This window comes from Bacillus rossius, assembly GCF_032445375.1.
Source record: "Bacillus rossius redtenbacheri isolate Brsri chromosome 9 unlocalized genomic scaffold, Brsri_v3 Brsri_v3_scf9_2, whole genome shotgun sequence".
In the NCBI taxonomy this organism is placed as follows: Eukaryota; Metazoa; Arthropoda; class Insecta; order Phasmatodea; family Bacillidae; genus Bacillus; species Bacillus rossius.
The window spans coordinates 38,239,351-38,260,878 of NW_026962013.1; the positions used below are offsets into that span (position 1 = coordinate 38,239,351).

Genomic DNA, 21,528 nt, shown 5'->3' on the forward strand with positions numbered 1-21,528 from the left:
ACAAGTTCTTTCACAAAATAAACTTTATTACATAATATATTATACTACACGAACACTTGCGAAAGCCAGCAATCTTATAATCATTTAGGTCCGCATAGGCGTGAAATGACTAATTCTTAGCTCCAATCGGCTTATACTAGAAAGAGTCCAACCAGAACCTTTACAGACATAGTCCTCCTCTTCTTGACAGAGTTTCTGGATACCATTTTTAACAGTATGCTTCACATCGTCAGAACTGTAAATTACTGCAGCAGATGTCTTGAATGCACACTTCTTCACTTCGTCTTCGAATGGATACGGCTTTCCATATATACAGTCCAACCACAAGTTGTATTTTAATGGACCGTTTGTTGCAACGTCATCAGTAAGCTGATTGATTATGTCCTGTCTGATATCATCAAGAAAAGTACAAATGTCCTTCAACTCACCGAACGTATTTAGATAAAAGTAGTCTTTCAACGTTTCACGAAATGAAGACTGCGCCAAGTAGAACCCATTATCATTCACTTGTAATGCGCCGAACACAGTCTTAGGTTTATTTTCTTGTCCAGACGTTATAGCATTCGGTTGCTGCACATCGGTTTTCTTGCTTGTTCTCTTACGAGTCTCCAAAAGTAGTATATAATAGGGCAAGCTGGGACAGGCGTCAGGCGCGAGGAGCGAGGAGACGGTCCGCCATCTTGGATTGTGACGTCACGGCGGCCATCTTGTATGAGTGTAACGGGACACAGCGTAACGGGACAAGTTTGACCTTGACCTTTGACCCTCAAAATCCGCCAAAATTGGGCAAAAATTGCCCAAAATTCCACAAAATTCGTCAAAATTTACATTTCTGTGAAAAAAATTCCGCCAAAAATTCTCAAAAAATTCCACAATTTAAAAATCAGGATTTCGAAAATCCTCAAAAGTCGTTTTGTCCTAGAAAGAACCCAAATTCCTAAAAGCGGCTTAAAACTCCTAAGAGCTAGCCGCTCTAAGCCGCAGAGGTCATGACCTTGAAAATTAGGATGCCATGACAGCCATTTTGAATGATGACGTCACCGTTACAATTTCCGTTACGGCCGCCATCTTTAACTTTTTTATTTATTATCCGATTTAAACGAAATTTTTTTTAAAATTTATAAAAAAATTCACTTAATAAAAATTTAATAAAATATTAATAAAAAAATTACTTTTACGACACGGAGCTCGGAGCCCTCGGTTCGAACCCGGTGAGGGCAAAAAAATAAAAATGGCGACCGATCCTTCCCCCCGTGGTGACTTTTGGCAGACTGACTCCCACCACTTTTTTTCAAAGCATATATATCGTCACCTAGTATGACATCATGTCCGCCATCTTGTCTTCGTTGCTGGAGACCACCATCTTGTTTTCGTCGGCGAGAGTGCACTGACGCCATGTTAGTTTAGTTCTTATCCGCTAGAGTGCAGTGATCATTTAGTACTGTGACACCCACCATCTTGAAATTTGGCCGCCATCTTGGAATCGTGTAATTATTTAGCTAGAAATTCGGGAAAAGTTCCAAAATTCATTAAATAAATCACTCATTAACTTACATATTGATTCGATCGATTCCTGTCCTCGGTTCGATACCCGATCGATGCAATAATGTTTAATTTTATGTAAAAAATAATAATTTCTATAAACCATGTTCAACATTCGTAAAGAGACTTTAAATCATCTACTACCATCATCCTATCAGACAACAAGACCACCATATTGGAAATTCGTAATTGTAATGCTAGAGATTCGGGAAAAAGTTCAAAAATCATTAAATAAATTTGTAATCCATATAATGATTGATTGGATCGACTTAGGTCCTTGGTTCAATCCCTGGCCGATACAAAACAACTTTAATTTAAAAAAATACTAAAAAAGTGTTAGGTTTGAGAAAATAAAAACACCACAAGTTCTTTTAAAAAAATTTTATTACATAAATTCAATACACTACTACAAGTACAAAAAAAACACTGACAAATTACTAAAGCCTTTTGGATTCCTCGATTCAAACAGTCTTCTTATTGTACGGACTAAGCCTTTTACATGACTTTAAATGTCTATCCGATCCGGTCATCACCGCAGCCAGAGACGGACTGAAGTTCATATCACTTATATAGTCTCATTAGCCGGTACAACACATGAGTCAAATCAATAACCATGTTCATTATACGTCTCGGAGCATTTTTTATAATGACGATGTAAGCTATCGAGACGTGAAATTAGTTTATTGCACTTATTGCACTGAAATTGTATTCTTTGAACATTATAAGAACAACCGCTTCTTTCATGTCTGCGAGCATTTGAGGTGATAGTAAATGATACACCACAGTATTTGCACTGATGCGAAGTACGCTCTTCATTAATTGTGGTATTCAATGCTGATGAAACTTCAGCTAATGGTGGAACAGCACATATCGAAGTCTCCTCCAGTGTTGTCAGAGGCGTTGCCAACGGGATCTGCTCCAACATCGTCGGCGCCGACGTCATGGTTCCCGTAGTCGATGGTACATCCTCCATCGAGTACGACGTTAAAGTCGGCAAAGATGCCATCGAAGTCTCAAGAACAAGCAATTACACGTCTTATGCACCAGAAGAAACAAACTAGGTGATCCGTACACCGTCGACGTCAGTAACAAAACTGAGCGTCCTGCTGTCTAGGACTCGCTTATATACATGCACCGTATGGAATAATACGCTAGTCAAACCAAGAACATTTTACTAAAATACTAGAGTCAAAACAACATTAAAAAAATAGAAGCACCATAAAAAAAAAAGGAAGCACACTTGGAAGCACCTTCAAAAAAGGAAAAAAAAAATTGGAAGCACCATCAAAAAAAGGAAGCACACTTGGAAGCACCTTCAAAAAAGGAAAAAAAAATTGGAAGCACCGACTACGAAAAGGCAGCACATTTGGAAGCACCGACTACTTAAAGGCAGCACATTTGGCAGCACCGACAACGAAAAGGCAGCACATTTGGCAGCACCGACAACGAAAAGGCAGCACATTTGGAAGCACCGACAACGCAAAGGCAGCACATTTGGAAGCACCGACTACGAAAAGGCAGCACATTTGGAAGCACCGCCTACGAAAAGGCAGCACATTTGGAAGCACCGACAACGAAAAGGCAGCACATTTGGAAGCACCGACAACGAAAAGGCAGCACATTTGGAAGCACCGACTACGAAAAGGCAGCACATTTGGAAGCACCGACAACGAAAAGGCAGCACATTTGGCAGCACCGACAACGAAAAGACAGCACATTTGGCAGCACCGACAACGAAAAGGCAGCACATTTGGAAGCACCGACAACGCAAAGGCAGCACCTTTGGAAGCACCGACTACGAAAAGGCAGCACATTTGGAAGCACCGCCTACGAAAAGGCAGCACATTTGGAAGCACCGACAACGAAAAGGCAGCACATTTGGAAGCACCGACAACGAAAAGGCAGCACATTTGGAAGCACCGACTACGAAAAGGCAGCACATTTGGAAGCACCGACAACGAAAAGGCAGCACATTTGGAAGCACCGACAACGAAAAGGCAGCACATTTGGAAGCACCATCATCGAAAAGGCAGCACATTTGGAAGCACCGACTACGAAAAGGCAGCACATTTGGCAGCACCGACTACGAAAAGACAGCACATTTGGAAGCACCGACAACGAAAAGGCAGCACATTTGGAAGCACCGACAACGAAAAGGCAGCACATTTGGAAGCACCATCATCGAAAAGGCAGCACATTTGGAAGCTCCATCAACAAAAAAAAAAAGGCAACAAGGAAGCACAAGTTACGAGATCTAAGTCTTAGAAATCAGAATACAAGAAATAAAAACATTAAATTCTTATAATTTAAATTGTTTATTTTATTGCTTTACATTATACAAATGCAAGTAAAACAAGCCATTATTGTATGTAGCCAGCATTCCTCAGTTCCTTGAGTATGAAGGATATTTCTTTGATGCACGAATAGTTTCCTGCACAAAGCGAACCATGTAGAAGTCTTAACCGGCCAACCAATATGTTTGGATCTTTCCATGATGTGTAATCAATCTCTTCTACCACCATCTTCCTTGCACCTTTATAAATATTATGATCTCTGGTGTCTTCCGTTTTACCACCAACCTCAGGGTAACTTTCATGTTTGAGACGGTGATCATCACAAGCTTGATCAGATTTATTTAATATATCACGTCGTTTCCACCGTTTCGGTCTCAGGACACCGCCACATTCTTCGATCTTGGCAGCTTTAGGTGCTTCATCATAGTCTATGTCTTTGTCAACAGCCTCAGAGTCACTGTAACAATCACCGTAGAAGGAATCGTCTTCACCCAATTTTCCGTAATATTTCGATGTTGATGATGTTGAAGCGTCTTCATCGTCTTCATGCTTCCTTTTTAGGAGTCCATCATTTTTACAAAGTAGGAAAGATCTACTTGAATTCGGCTGGAATATATTCTCACTTTTCACGTTAAGGATTCTTCCATTGTCTTCATTCTTCCGTAAATCATCAACCTCCTTCAATTTAAGTTCTTTGTCGAGATCGGAAGAGCCAAGAAAATTATTGTGGTAATGCAGATCACTCTTCCTTAGGATGGTAGATTCATCGTTGTCCTCTAGCTTGTACGCAGGCTTGGCGCTACAAGTTCTTCCATGTCTTTTTAGGCTCTCTCTCCGCGTAAACGACTTGCTACATCGTACACAACTTATCATATTGCGCAGTGGATTTTTAACACAGTCATTCTTCTCGTGATGTCTTTTATTCTTTCTCAAGATAAAATCTTTACTGCAAAACTTTCACCTATGTTCTTTCGATACAGCGTCAGATCCCAAATCAGAATTCATATTAGTTACTGAGACTAATACCAGATACCAATTGAGTGTTTTAAATTAGATTCAATACTTAAATAGAAATTTTTTCATATTTCATCAGCGAGAATTAATATATCTCCTGCAAAAGTACTTTATGCATGTAGTTCTGCTTTTCAACAACAGATGTCGCCACATGTTGCTTGCAGGTAAATAATATTTAGTTATTTTATGCGGGATGCGGGATGCTCACTAACGATCGCAAAAGAAGGATGGCTTCGCTAGACTCCAAGGAAAAGGAAGTTCGTCTTGCATGTTGGTGCTCCACAGATGTCTCATGGCATAATATTAATTTGACTGAGTAATGATATGTGTTAATTCCACCTTATAAAAATATTGCAAGTTTTGATTTAGTAGCAGAAATTATCGAATTAAATGTAACTCCAAATAAAATGACATGTCTCATTAGACAAAAAAAATCCATGCAGAGAGCGGTTTCTCAGAATAGTCAGAAACACTTGAAGAAACCACAGGAATGATTGCAAGAACACGAGAAAACCATCAAAATATTGACAAGAATATTCAGGAGCACACGGAGAAAACCACCATAATATTGACAAGAATAATCGGAAGCACACGGAGAAAACCGCCACAAGTTTTCTTTGTTATCATAAAATTACAGAAAAAAATTAAAAATAAAAAACCACAACAAATTCAAAAACTGATTATGCTAGCTTGTGAACTTCTCATTGTTGAGCAAAGATAGAGTTCTACTTTGTAAAAATGATGGACTCCTAAAAAGGAAGCATGAAGACGATGAAGACGCTTCAACATCATCAACATCGAAATATTACGGAAAATTGGGTGAAGACGATTCCTTCTACGGTGATTGTTACAGTGACTCTGAGGCTGTTGACAAAGACATAGACTATGATGAAGCACCTAAAGCTGCCAAGATCGAAGAATGTGGCGGTGTCCTGAGACCGAAACGGTGGAAACGACGTGATATATTAAATAAATCTGATCAAGCTTGTGATGATCACCGTCTCAAACATAAAAGTTACCCTGAGGTTGGTGGTAAAACGGAAGACACCAGAGATCATAATATTTATAAAGGTGCAAGGAAGATGGTGGTAGAAGAGATTGATTACACATCATGGAAAGATCCAAACATATTGGTTGACCGGTTAAGACTTCTACATGGTTCGCTTTGTGCAGGAAACTATTCGTGCATCAAAGAAATATCCTTCATACTCAAGGAACTGAGGAATGCTGGCTACATACAATAATGGCTTGTTTTACTTGCATTTGTATAATGTAAAGCAATAAAATAAACAATTTAAATTATAAGAATTTAATGTTTTTATTTCTTGTATTCTGATTTCTAAGACTTAGATCTCGTAACTTGTGCTTCCTTGTTGCCTTTTTTTTTTGTTGATGGAGCTTCCAAATGTGCTGCCTTTTCGATGATGGTGCTTCCAAATGTGCTGCCTTTTCGTTGTCGGTGCTTCCAAATGTGCTGCCTTTTCGTTGTCGGTGCTTCCAAATGTGCTGTCTTTTCGTAGTCGGTGCTTCCAAATATGCTGCCTTTTCGTAGTCGGTGCTTCCAAATGTGCTGCCTTTTCGATGATGGTGCTTCCAAATGTGCTGCCTTTTCGTTGTCGGTGCTTCCAAATGTGCTGCCTTTTCGTTGTCGGTGCTTCCAAATGTGCTGCCTTTTCGTAGTCGGTGCTTCCAAATGTGCTGCCTTTTCGTTGTCGGTGCTTCCAAATGTGCTGCCTTTTCGTTGTCGGTGCTTCCAAATGTGCTGCCTTTTCGTAGGCGGTGCTTCCAAATGTGCTGCCTTTTCGTAGTCGGTGCTTCCAAATGTGCTGCCTTTGCGTTGTCGGTGCTTCCAAATGTGCTGCCTTTTCGTAGTCGGTGCTTCCAAATGTGCTGCCTTTTCGTTGTCGGTGCTTCCAAATGTGCTGCCTTTTCGTTGTCGGTGCTTCCAAATGTGCTGCCTTTTCGTAGGCGGTGCTTCCAAATGTGCTGCCTTTTCGTAGTCGGTGCTTCCAAATGTGCTGCCTTTGCGTTGTCGGTGCTTCCAAATGTGCTGCCTTTTCGTTGTCGGTGCTGCCAAATGTGCTGCCTTTTCGTTGTCGGTGCTGCCAAATGTGCTGCCTTTAAGTAGTCGGTGCTTCCAAATGTGCTGCCTTTTCGTAGTCGGTGCTTCCAATTTTTTTTTCCTTTTTTGAAGGTGCTTCCAAGTGTGCTTCCTTTTTTTGATGGTGCTTCCAATTTTTTTTTTCCTTTTTTGAAGGTGCTTCCAAGTGTGCTTCCTTTTTTTTATGGTGCTTCTATTTTTTTAATGTTGTTTTGACTCTAGTATTTTAGTAAAATGTTCTTGGTTTGACTAGCGTATTATTCCATACGGTGCATGTATATAAGCGAGTCCTAGACAGCAGGACGCTCAGTTTTGTTACTGACGTCGACGGTGTACGGATCACCTAGATTGTTTCTTCTGGTGCATAAGACGTGTAATTGCTTGTTCTTGAGACTTCGATGGCATCTTTGCCGACTTTAACGTCGTACTCGATGGAGGATGTACCATCGACTACGGGAACCATGACGTCGGCGCCGACGATGTTGGAGCAGATCCCGTTGGCAACGCCTCTGACAACACTGGAGGAGACTTCGATATGTGCTGTTCCACCATTAGCTGAAGTTTCATCAGCATTGAATACTTCAATTAATGAAGAGCGTACTTCGCATCAGTGCAAATACTGTGGTGTATCATTTACTATCACCTCAAATGCTCGCAGACATGAAAGAAGCGGTGGTTCTTATAATGTTCAAAGAATACAATTTCAGTGCAATAAGTGCAATAAACTAATTTCACGTCTCGATAGCTTACATCGTCATTATAAAAAATGCTCCGAGACGTATAATGAACATGGTTTTTGGTTTGACTCATGTGTTGTACCGGCTAATGAGACTATATAAGTGATATGAACTTCAGTCCGTCTCTGGCTGCGGTGATGACCGGATCGGATAGACATTTAAAGTCGTGTAAAAGGCTTAGTCCGTACAATAAGAAGACTGTTTGAATCGAGGAATCCAAAAGGCTTTAGTAATTTGTCAGTGTTTTTTTTTTTGTACTTGTAGTAGTGTATTGAATTTATGTAATAAAATTTTTTTAAAAGAACTTGTGGTGATTTTATTTTCTCAAACCTAACACTTTTTTAGTATTTTTTTAAATTAAAGTTGTTTTGTATCGGCCAGGGATTGAACCAAGGACCTAAGTTGATCCAATCAATCATTATATGGATTACAAATTTATTTAATGATTTTTGAACTTTTTCCCGAATCTCTAGCATTATAATTACGAATTTCCAATATGGTGGTCTTGTTGTCTGATAGGATGATGGTAGTAGATGATTTAAAGTCTCTTTACGAATGTTGAACATGGTTTATTGAAATTATTATTTTTTACATAAAATTAAACATTATTGCATCGATCGGGTATCGAACCGAGGACAGGAATCGATCGAATCAATATGTAAGTTAATGAGTGATTTATTTAATGAATTTTGGAACTTTTCCCGAATTTCTAGCTAAATAATTACACGATTCCAAGATGGCGGCCAAATTTCAAGATGGTGGGTGTCACAGTACTAAATGATCACTGCACTCTAGCGGATAAGAACTAAACTAACATGGCGTCAGTGCACTCTCGCCGACGAAAACAAGATGGTGGTCTCCAGCAACGAAGACAAGATGGCGGACATGATGTCATACTAGGTGACGATATATATGCTTTGAAAAAAAGTGGTGTGAGTCAGTCTGCCAAAAGTCACCACGGGGGGAAGGATCGGTCGCCATTTTTATTTTTTTGCCCTCACCGGGTTCGAACCGAGGGCTCCGAGCTCCGTGTCGTAAAAGTAATTTTTTTATTAATATTTTATTAAATTTTTATTAAGTGAATTTTTTTATAAATTTTAAAAAAAATTCGTTTAAATCTGATAATAAATAAAAAAGTTAAAGATGGCGGCCGTAACGGAAATTGTAACGGTGACGTCATCATTCAAAATGGCTGTCATGGCATCCTAATTTTCAAGGTCATGACCTCTGCGGCTTAGAGCGGCTAGCTCTTAGGAGTTTTAAGCCGCTTTTAGGAATTTGGGTTCTTTCTAGGACAAAACGACTTTTGAGGATTTTCGAAATCCTGATTTTTAAATTGTGGAATTTTTTGAGAATTTTTGGCGGAATTTTTTTCACAGAAATGTAAATTTTGACGAATTTTGTGGAATTTTGGGCAATTTTTGCCCAATTTTGGCGGATTTTGAGGGTCAAAAATCAAGGTCAAACTTGTCCCGTTACGCTGTGTCCCGTTACACTCATACAAGAAGGCCGCCGTGACGTCACAATCCAAGATGGCGGACCGTCTCCTCGCTCCTCGCGCCTGACGCCTGTCCCAGCTTGCCCTATTATATACTACTTCCAATCTAAAGCGAGGAGTCGAAATTTCTACAGGTAAGTCTTCAGCAGACACACGAACTTCTCCTTTACATTTTTTCACATGTCGTTGCAAACTATCAATACGTGTAAACCATTCATGACACCCATCACAACGAAACTTTATACGGGATGGATTCTTCTTGCATTTACTCCGTTCATGTCTTCGTGCATCATGAGAAAATTCGAACGACATATCACAGTAGCTGCAAGGATACCGGGATGATGAAGACGAGCCTTTCAGACCCGATCCAGATACTAACGTTGCCGCAGTTGCGTCATCTCTAGGCATGCTCTTATGCACATTGATGCATCGTTGTTGCACCGATACCTTTACTTTCTGCCGCTCTGCAGGTCCTTTACATGTCTCCAAGTGATGCTTCAAATTAGCATTTATTTTAAATTGCTTGCGACACTTAATACAGCCAAACATATTACGATAAGGGTTCTTAGCGCATTCTCTCCTCTCGTGTCGTCGAGCATTGCTGTTGTTCGAGAAAATGTTGTCACAGTAACAGCACCGATGTTCGTTAGTCGTTGTTGAATCACCATACATTGAAGTCTCCATCGAGGGCGAAACGAAGTTCGACGAGTTTTCCTGTGTAGCCAGCACCACCGGCATTAAAGTCTCTCCTGCTGACGGTATCGCGACTGTTGAAGTCTCCTCTTTTGATGACGTCGCCGTTGCCGACGGGATCTGTAGCTGACGTCAGGGTTCCCATAGTCGATGGTACATCCTCCATCAAGTTCAGCGTTTTAGATGGTAAAGATGCCATCGTGTTCACAAGAACAAGCAATTACACGACTTATGCACCAGAAGAAACAAACTAGTTGATCCGTACACCGTCGACGTCAGTAACAACTGATCCACCTGCTGTCTAGGACTCGTTTATATACATGCACCGGTTGGAATAATACGTTAGTCAAATCAAGAACCATTTACTATAATACTCAAGTCAAAACATCATTTTAAAAAGCACCACACCAAAAAAAGGTAACACATTTGGAAGCAAATTCGTCAAATGAAATGAACACGCAATGCACGCACTAGCAGCTTTCATCACAAAGTTAACATTTAAATTTCATTCAAGCGAAGTATCAGGCCAATGTCACATCATATTAACATCCTATTGGTCATACTATCCTTAAAATTACACATTGTTATAAATAACACCAGTTATAGAAGGACTTATAGTTTATAACGCAGATCATTTCAGCCATTGATCGTTAACAAATTCGAATTTAAAAAAAATGCAAAATATACATGGTAAACGAAGAACCAGGTACGTAAACATTTTATATACTTTATGAGCACTGTAGACGCCAAGAGCTTGAAAGTACATATGTAAAAATGATATTTAATAACTCTCATATTAAATTGTATATTTATTCCCAATAATATACATAGATAAAAAAAGTAGGTTTTATTCTATAAACCCCGCATTTATTAGTTCATGTTTCTTTGAGGATGTATAAAATTTCATCATTTCGCGAACCAAGTAGAAGATTTAGCCTATTATCCCATCATTTGGATGATCAATTTAGTCTCGCGTGCTACGGCTTCCATATTCTTTACATATATGTTATTATTTGTCTTAAAATCTCCGCGTCCGTGTCACTATCACAGATGTAAATCATCATCATAGCTGTCATCAATATTATCATGAGCTGCATCAATATCACTCATTTTATGATATCGTTTCCACATTTCAGTTGTCAGAGATCAACCACAATCTATGATCTTGTGAGCTCCATTATCATTTTCTGTAAAAGCCAGTGTGTCCAGTTATATTATTTAATCCTTCAACCCATCATCCCAAACACAATTAAATAATTTTAGTGTAAAGAAAGAAAAAATCAACAAAGTTCCTTTTATTTAATCTTAGGAACCGCTTCATCCTTTCCACCTATGGTATAGTGTATTGAACCCAAGAGTCTTTCATTATATATACCATGCAGTGTTCTTAAAGAGATGTGGTATACTTCTAGTTCTACATACTATTCCATCCTATCATTGATTTGTTTACACATAAAAATCCTTCACGCTATTTTTACATGTTTTATTAAAATATAATTTCGACTAAAATAGTAATTTCTACAAAGGACACTTTGTCCAAGACATTTTAACCATCATCTGTCTGAAAACAACCATGTCCCATCTATATCACAAAGTAAACGAGGGTTAGTGGAGATAGGTCAAACAAGTGCTAGTCACTCATAGGGTAAGATCCATGTGTTAGATACCTATCTCAGTCATTGTAGCATCTATGTATTTTTCTTACCTCATGTAGAAAAATATGTTCCAATGCATACGAATTTAAACTTATTCACGTGCGACTAGTCAAAAGTACATAAATTCAAGCACGTCAACCGCAAAAAAAAATTCTCAACGATAGAGACAGAGACTACACGATCGAGACACGCCTACCGTCACCCGCAAATGAACATTGACCCCTCGCGCGGGAGTTGCAAGCTAGCAGAATGCTGCGACAATCATATGTTTGCTCGAGACATGCATACATCACGTCGCTAGCCTTCCAACCCATTTCACGTAAAACTACAGTGAAAACGTAATCCAGCATACGTAAAGTACTTGCTGGAACCACTTCAAAGTATACATCACTGAACCAGAGCAGAAAATCAGCCTACGAATGTTTATCTTGCTACCTACAAAAATAAATGTATAGCACATATACGAGAGGAGTCGATTCCTACATACCATACTCAATACTCTGATAATTATAAGCGGCAAAATATTTCAAATCAAGACCTTAGCCAGTATACATTCATTTTCCCATGTTGTAAAAATTCATGTTAGTAATCAGCAACGAAGGAGTGAGTAACTTGGACGAAGAACCGCTTTCCAAGTATCCGGAATATTACTGATACAGCCCATCCAGTGCACCAGCATACCCCGAAGTGTGGTCAATTGATAAACATTCTTTAATTTTTTAATATCACGTCCGTAGTGTACACAAATATATGACAGGTTACGATTTAAGACCATAAATTTCCCACAAGTCTGTTAGTTTTATTTCGGGAAGTAATAAATTATTTCTCAAAAATAATAAATCAAGTTCCTATCAGATTTGCTCTAATGTTACGGCATTACCTGTACCTGCACATTACCAAAACATCTCCCATAAAAAGTCAAAAATAATTTTAGCAAAAAAAAACAGTCTTCAGCATTATTGGTAAAACAAAATAATACACACAAACAAATCAAAACGGACATTACAAATCCAACCTAAATTACGTGTCACATGTAGTTTATTACATTAATATGAATTAAGTAGGTTAAGAAAAATATATAAAAAATTCTTTAATTCTATAATTTATTTAAAATTTTACATTTATACACATTAAAATCTGACACTGTATATATATTTTTTACATTTCTCAGTCCATGCGACATTTAATAGTATTAAAATAAATTATTATAGTTCGTATTAAGAGTGAAAAAATACAAATAATTCATACAGATCACGATACATCAGATCAGGAGTGTAACACCTTAGAGGGCCAGAAATTATGCTAGAAACCCGTCTTTACAAAATTGATAATGTTTTTTCAAGTATATTTTCGTGTAACCTGTACACCGCACTTCTCACACAGAAATTTTACACGGTCAAGATTTCTTCTGCAGCCATGCCTTTCATGGATGCGTGTACTTCGTACTCGTTCAAAACGTTTACCACAGTAGCGGCACTGATACAGATACTCATCGCAATTACCATCGCTTCCCCGATGTACAACTTGCAAATGAACTTTGCTTTTACAATGCCTAATCAAATTACTTTTGTTTGTGAAATGTACACCACATGGCTGACACGGAAATGTCAAACGATTAACGTTTCTTCTACAGACATGATTTTCATGTCTTCTTGCATGTTGTCGGTATTTAAAACTTTTGCTACAGTACGTACACAGATGTCTCGTCGTTAGACCGTTAGTCACCGACGGCTCGGAAAGTATATTACTTTCAATGTGCACTGCTGTTGTAGGCGACGAAGTCCCGTATGTTGCATGAGCTGGAGATTTCCCAGTCGACATTGACAGATCATCTGTACTGGATGCCAAAGAATCTGAAGTATACACGACTGATGCAGAAGCTGGGAATTGCTCACAAAATGTTTTATTTACGAAATGCGGTGTATTTGCAGGTATCGGAGTCTCCTCTGCGTTCGATAATGAACACATTGAAGTCTCTTGGAGTGAAGAGACAGTAGATACAGCCATCATCGGGATCTCTGGAGATGGTAGCTTCGTTACCATCGGAATCTCTGGAGCTTCCCTCATCGTTGTCATAGGGATCTGCTTTGTCATCATCGCCTCCGTCGTCAGGGACACCGGTGAAGACGCGAGACCCTCCGTCAAGATCTCTACAGCCGTTGACCCCGCCACCATTGGGATTTGTACCGATTTCGACGTTGCTATTATTGAGTTCGGATACACATCAATATTCATATACCAGACTTATATGCGGACGAGCCAATCCATCAGATCTGCACTGTACCACTACAAGAGGTGGACTGAGGGACCTGCTGTCTAAGACTCGCTTAAATAACAGTGTCCGCTTGTATAATACGCAAGGCAATACATCATCCATTGTTATTACTTTAAAAAAATTAGGAATTTCAAGGAATAAGAATTTAAATTATATATTCAATCAGCTAATCACACATCATACATACAAGGTTCATTTAGACCTACAAGAGGAGCAAGAGTCTGTAATCAATGGAACTTTCAGAATCCAAACAAAATTTAAACTACTCAAATGTAAATTTTATTATGTACAGCTACACATAACCTCCAACTGACTCCAAATTTCTACAACACATGTCTAAATTATTTTATCCGATATAAGGCTAGGTCCAAAGTCAATTATTTTTTGTACCTCTCATCTACAGTTCAGGGGAGCTTCAGTGCTGATATAGCTACAGCCAAGACATGCTCAGTACCACACATCTTCAAAATCCTATCCCTTCAAAGTCGATCCTTGTTAAGCCTTACGACAAAATTCTCTGAAACAAGAGACATACTCTATAATTTTACTAGACATTTTTAAGCTTTTTATAGCACACATCGATAAATATCTTTGTAAATAACCCAAAATATTATCATACCACTAGCATTCGATATATGCACATACAGTAGGTCACCAACATATTCATCAACACAAGTCCATTCTACATTAAGCTCCTCACTTATTTTCATCAGTCTACTCGGCTACACTCAGCACACATAAACTAAAATAAGTCAAATAACATCATAGTATTTATATACATCCAGTCATTTAACAGCATGCCGACTGCTAATTAAATAAGCCTGACAGTGAACATGTTAGCAAAGTTTACTTTTATATAGGACCAGGAATCCATTGAACCTTCAGAACCTAGCTACACATACACAGTGCTGGATGCAAGTTAATTCTACACTTATTTGTCATCACTGACACTCATATTACATCATAGGCACTTGAGTCAACACTCATTTTCCATCATTAACATGCACACAAATGCAAATTAACCACCATCGACACTCAATTCAACGATCACTTTCCATAATCTAATCTCAATTCAACACTCATTTTCCATCATCGACACTCAATTCAACACTCATTTTCCATCATCGACACTCAATTCAACACTCACTTTCCATCATCGGCACTCAGTTTCCATATTCGACACTCAATTAAACACTCATTTTCCATAGTCGACACTCAGTTTCCATCATCGTCACTCATTTTCCATAATCGACACTCAATTCGACACACACTTTCCATAATCTAAACTCAATTCGGCACTCATTTTCCATCATCGACACTCAATTAAACACTCACTTTCCATAATCTAAACTCGATTCGGCACTCATTTTCCATAGTTGACACTCAATTCAACTCATTTTCCATAATCGACACTCAATTCTACACTCATTTTCCATCATCGTCACTCAATTCGTCACTCATTTTCGATCATCGACATTCAATTCGACACTCATTTTCCATCAACTACACTCAATTCGATACTCATTTTCCATCATAGACACTCAATTCGACACTCATTTTCCATAATCGACACTCAATTCAACACTCATTTTCCATAATCGACACTCAATTCGACACTCATTTTCCATCATCGTCACTCAATACGTCACTCATTTTCCATCATCGACACTTAATTCGACACTCATTTTCCATCAACTACACTCAATTCGACACTCATTTTCCATCATAGACACTCAATTCGACACTCATTTTTCATAATCGACACTCAATTCAACACTCATTTTCCATAATCGACACTCAATTCGACACTCAATTTCCATCAACGAAACTCATTTTCCATCGATGACACTCAATTTAACATTCATTTTCCGTCATCGAAACTTAATTCTACATACTCCTTCCTTCTTCGACACTCATTTTCCATCATCTACATATAGTAAAATGTCGAATTGAGTGTAGATTATGGAAAATGAGTGACGAATTGAGTGACGATGATGGAAAATGAGTGTCGAATTGAGTGTCGATTATGGAAAATGAGTGTTGAATTGAGTGTCGCCTATGGAAAATGAGTGCCGAATTGAGTTTAGATTATGGAAAGTAGTGTTGAATTGAGTGTCGATGATGGAAAATGAGTGCCGAATTGAGTTTATATTATGGAAAGTGAGTGTCGAATTGAGTGTCGATTATGGAAAATGAGTGACGATGATGGAAACTGAGTGTCGACTATGGAAAATGAGTGTTGAATTGAGTGTCGAATATGGAAACTGAGTGCCGATGATGGAAAGTGAGTGTTGAATTGAGTGTCGATGATGGAAAGTGAGTGTTGAATTGAGTGTCGATGATCGAAAATGAGTGTTGAATTGAGATTAGATTATGGAAAGTGATCGTTGAATTGAGTGTCGATGGTGGTTAATTTGCATTTGTGTGCATGTTAATGATGGAAAATGAGTGTTGACTCAAGTGCCTATGATGTAATATGAGTGTCAGTGATGACAAATAAGTGTAGAATTAACTTGCATCCAGCACTGTGTATGTGTAGCTAGGTTCTGAAGGTTCAATGGATTCCTGGTCCTATATAAAAGTAAACTTTGCTAACATGTTCACTGTCAGGCTTATTTAATTAGCAGTCGGCATGCTGTTAAATGACTGGATGTATATAAATACTATGATGTTATTTGACTTATTTTAGTTTATGTGTTCTGAGTGTAGCCGAGTAGACTGATGAAAATAAGTGAGGAGCTTAATGTAGAATGGACTTGTGTTGATGAATATGTTGGTGACCTACTGTATGTGCATAAATCGAATGCTAGTGGTATGATAATATTTTGGGTTATTTACAAAGATATTTATCGATGTGTGCTATGAAAAGCTTAAAAATGTCTAGTAAAATTATAGAGTATGTCTCTTGTTTCAGAGAATTTTGTCGTAAGGCTTAACAAGGATCGACTTTGAAGGGATAGGATTTTGAAGATGTGTGGTACTGAGCATGTCTTGGCTGTAGCTATATCAGCACTGAAGCTCCCCTGAACTGTAGATGAGAGGTACAAAAAATAATTGACTTTGGACCTAGCCTTATATCGGATAAAATAATTTAGACATGTGTTGTAGAAATTTGGAGTCAGTTGGAGGTTATGTGTAGCTGTACATAATAAAATTTACATTTGAGTAGTTTAAATTTTGTTTGGATTCTGAAAGTTCCATTGATTACAGACTCTTGCTCCTCTTGTAGGTCTAAATGAACCTTGTATGTATGATGTGTGATTAGTTGATTGAATATATAATTTAAATTCTTTTTCCTTGAAATTCCTAATTTTTTTAAAGTAATAACAATGGATGATGTATTGCCTTGCGTATTATACAAGCGGACACTGTTATTTAAGCGAGTCTTAGACAGCAGGTCCCTCAGTCCACCTCTTGTAGTGGTACAGTGCAGATCTGATGGATTGGCTCGTCCGCATATAAGTCTGGTATATGAATATTGATGTGTATCCGAACTCAATGGTAGCAACGTCGAAATCGGTACAAATCCCAATGGTGGCGGGGTCAACGATAAAATTTATGTGTGAGAAGTGCGGTGTACAGGTTACACGAAAATTTTACTTGATAAAACATTATCAATTTTGTAAAGACGGGTTTCTAGCATAATTTCTGGCCCTCTAAGGTGTTACACTCCTGATCTGATGTATCGTGATCTGTATGAATTATTTGTATTTTTCACTCTTAATACGAACTATAATAATTTATTTTAATAATTTTGAATGTCGCATAGACTGAGAAATGTAAAAAATATATATACAGTATCAGATTTTAATGTGTATAAATGTAAAATTTTAAATAAATTATATAATTAAAGAATTTTTTATATATTTTTTTTAACCTACTTAATTCATCTTAATGTAATAAACTACATGTGACACGTAATTTAGGTTGGATTTGTAATGTCCGTTTTGACTTGTTTGTGTGTATTATTTTGTTTTACCAATAATGCTGAAGACTGTTTTTTTTTTTGCTAAAATTATTTTTGACTTTTTATGGGAGATGTTTTGGTAATGTGCAGGTACAGGTAATGCCGTAACATTAGAGCAAATCTGATAGGAACTTGATTTATTATTTTTGAGAAATAATTTATTACTTCCCGAAATAAAACTAACAGACTTGTGGGAAATTTATGGTCTTAAATCGTAACCTGTCATATATTTGTGTACACTACGGACGTGATATTAAAAAATTAAAGAATGTTTATCAATTGACTACACTTCGGGGTATGCTGGTGCACTGGATGGGCTGTATCAGTAAGATTCCGGATACTTGGAAAGCGGTTCTTCGTCCAAGTTACTCACTCCTTCGTTGCTGATTACTAACATGAATTTTTACAACATGGGAAAATGAATGTATACTGGCTAAGGTCTTGATTTGAAATATTTTGCCGCTTATAATTATCAGAGTATTGAGTATGGTATGTAGGAATCGACTCCTCTCGTATATGTGCTATACATTTATTTTTGTAGGTAGCAAGATATACATTCGTAGGCTGATTTTCTGCTCTGGTTCAGTGATGTATACTTTGAAGTGGTTCCAGCAAGTACTTTACGTATGCTGGATTACGATTTCACTGGAGTTTTACGTGAAATGGGTTGGAAGGCTAGCGACGTGATGTATGCATGTCTCGAGCAAACATATGACTGTCGCAGCATTCTGCTAGCTTGCACCTCCCGCGCGAGGGGTCAATGTTCATTTGCGGGTGACGGTAGGCGTGTCTCGATCGTGTAGTCTCTGTCTCTATCCTTGAGAATTTTTTTTTTGCGGTTGACGTGCTTGAATTTATGTACTTTTGACTAGTCGCACGTGAATAAGTTTAAATTCGTATGCATTGGAACATATTTTTCTACATGAGGTAAGAAAAATACATAGATGCTACAATGACTGAGATAGGTATCGAACACGTGGTTCTTACAGATGATGGTTAAAATGTCTTGGACAAAGTGTCCTTTGTAGAAATTACTATTTTAGTCGAAATGATATTTTAATAAAACATGTAAAAATAGCGTGAAGGATTTTTATGTGTAAACAAATTAATGATAGGATGGAATTGTATGTAGAACTATAAGTATACCACATCTCTTTAAGAACACTGCATGGTATGTATAATGAAAGACTCTTGGGTTCAATACACTATACCATAGGTGGAAAGGATGAAGCGGTTCCTAAGATTAAATAAAAGGAACTTTGTTGATTTTTTCTTTCTTTACACTAAAATTATTTAATTGTGTTTGGGATGATGGGTTGAAGGATTAAATAATATAACTAGGCACACTGGCTTTTACAGAAAATGATAATGGAGCTCACGAGATCATAGATTGTGGTTGATCTCTGACAACTGAAATGTGGAAACGATATCATAAAATGAGTGATATTGATGCAGCTCATGATAATATTGATGACAGATATGATGATGATTTACATCTTGCGATAGTGACACGGACGCGGAGATTTTAAGAAAAATAATAACATATATGTAAAGAATATGGAAGCCGTAGCACGCGAGACCAAATTGATCATCCAAATGATGGGATAATAGGCTAAATCTTCTACTTGGTTCGCGAAATGATGAAATTTTATACATCCTCAAAGAAAGATGAACTAAGAAATGCGGGGTTTATAGAATAAAACCTACTTTTTTTATCTATGTATATTATTGGGAATAAATATACAATTTAATATGAGAGTTATTAAATATCATTTTTACATATGTACTTTCAAGCTCTTGGCGTCTACAGTGCTCATAAAGTATATAAAATGTTTACGTACCTGGTTCTTCGTTTACCATGTATATTTTGCTTTTTTTTTAAATTCGAATTTGTTAACGATCAATGGCTGAAATGATGTGCGTTATAAACTATAAGTCCTTCTATAACTGGTGTTATTTATAACAATGTGTAATTTTAAGGATAGTATGACCAATAGGATGTTAATATGATGTGACATTGGCCTGATACTTCGCTTGAATGAAATTTAAATGTTAACTTTGTGATGAAAGCTGCTAGTGCGTGCATTGCGTGTTCATTTCATTTGACGAATTTGCTTCCAAATGTGTTACCTTTTTTTGGTGTGGTGCTTTTTAAAATGATGTTTTGACTTGAGTATTATAGTAAATGGTTCTTGATTTGACTAACGTATTATTCCAACCGGTGCATGAATATAAACGAGTCCTAGACAGCAGGTGGATCAGTTGTTACTGACGTCGACGGTGTACGGATCACCTAGTTTGTTTCTTCTGGTGCATAAGTCGTGTAATTGCTTGTTCTTGTGAACACGATGGCATCTTTACCATCTAAAACGCTGAACTTGATGGAGGATGTACCATCGACTATGGGAACCCTGACGTCAGCTACAGATCCCGTCGGCAACGGCGACGTCATCAAAAGAGGAGACTTCAACAGTCGCGATACCGTCAGCAGGAGAGACTTTAATGCCGGTGGTGCTGGCTACACAGGAAAACTCGTCGAACTTCGTTTCGCCCTCGATGGAGACTTCAATGTATGGTGATTCAACAACGACTAACGAACATCGGTGCTGTTACTGTGACAACATTTTCTCGAACAACAGCAATGCTCGACGACACAAGAGGAGAGAATGCGCTAAGAACCCTTATCGTAATATGTTTGGCTGTATTAAGTGTCGCAAGCAATTTAAAATAAATGCTAATTTGAAGCATCACTTGGAGACATGTAAAGGACCTGCAGAGCGGCAGAAAGTAAAGGTATCGGTGCAACAACGATGCATCAATGTGCATAAGAGCATGCCTAGAGATGACGCAACTGCGGCAACGTTAGTATCTGGATCGGGTCTGAAAGGCTCGTCTTCATCATCCCGGTATCCTTGCAGCTACTGTGATATGTCGTTCGAATTTTCTCATGATGCACGAAGACATGAACGGAGTAAATGCAAGAAGAATCCATCCCGTATAAAGTTTCGTTGTGATGGGTGTCATGAATGGTTTACACGTATTGATAGTTTGCGACGACATGTGAAAAAATGTAAAGGAGAAGTTCGTGTGTCTGCTGAAGACTTACCTGTAGAATTTTCTTCTCCTCGCTTTAGATTGGAGACTCGTAAGAGAACAAGCAAGAAAACCGATGTGCAGCAACCGAATGCTATAACGTCTGGACAAGAAAATAAACCTAAGACTGTGTTCGGCGCATTACAAGTGAATGATAATGGGTTCTACTTGGCGCAGTCTGCATTTCGTAAAACGTTGAAAGACTACTATTATCTAAATACGTTCGGTGAGTTGAAGGACATTTGTACTTTTCTTGATGATATCAGACAGGACATAATCAATCAGCTTACTGATGACGTTGCAACAAACGGTCCATTAAAATACAACTTGTGGTTGGACTGTATATATAGAAAGCCGTATCCATTCGAAGACGAAGTGAAGAAGTGTGCATTCAAGACATCTGCTGCAGTAATTTACAGTTCTGACGATGTGAAGCATACTGTTAAAAATGGTATCCAGAAACTCTGTCAAGAAGAGGAGGACTATGTCTGTAAAGGTTCTGGTTGGACTCTTTCTAGTATAAGCCGATTGGAGCTAAGAATTAGTCATTTCACGCCTATGCGGACCTAAATGATTATAAGATTGCTGGCTTTCGCAAGTGTTCGTGTAGTATAATATATATTATGTAATAAAGTTTATTTTGTGAAAGAACTTGTGTT

General features: G+C 38.0%; 1 protein-coding gene across 1 annotated transcript in view; it reads right to left on the reverse strand.

The window, feature by feature from the left end:
- LOC134542951 (uncharacterized) overlaps positions 1-21,528 on the reverse strand; it is a 647,441-nt gene that overhangs the window by 60,131 nt on the left and 565,782 nt on the right. The window lies entirely within an intron of this gene.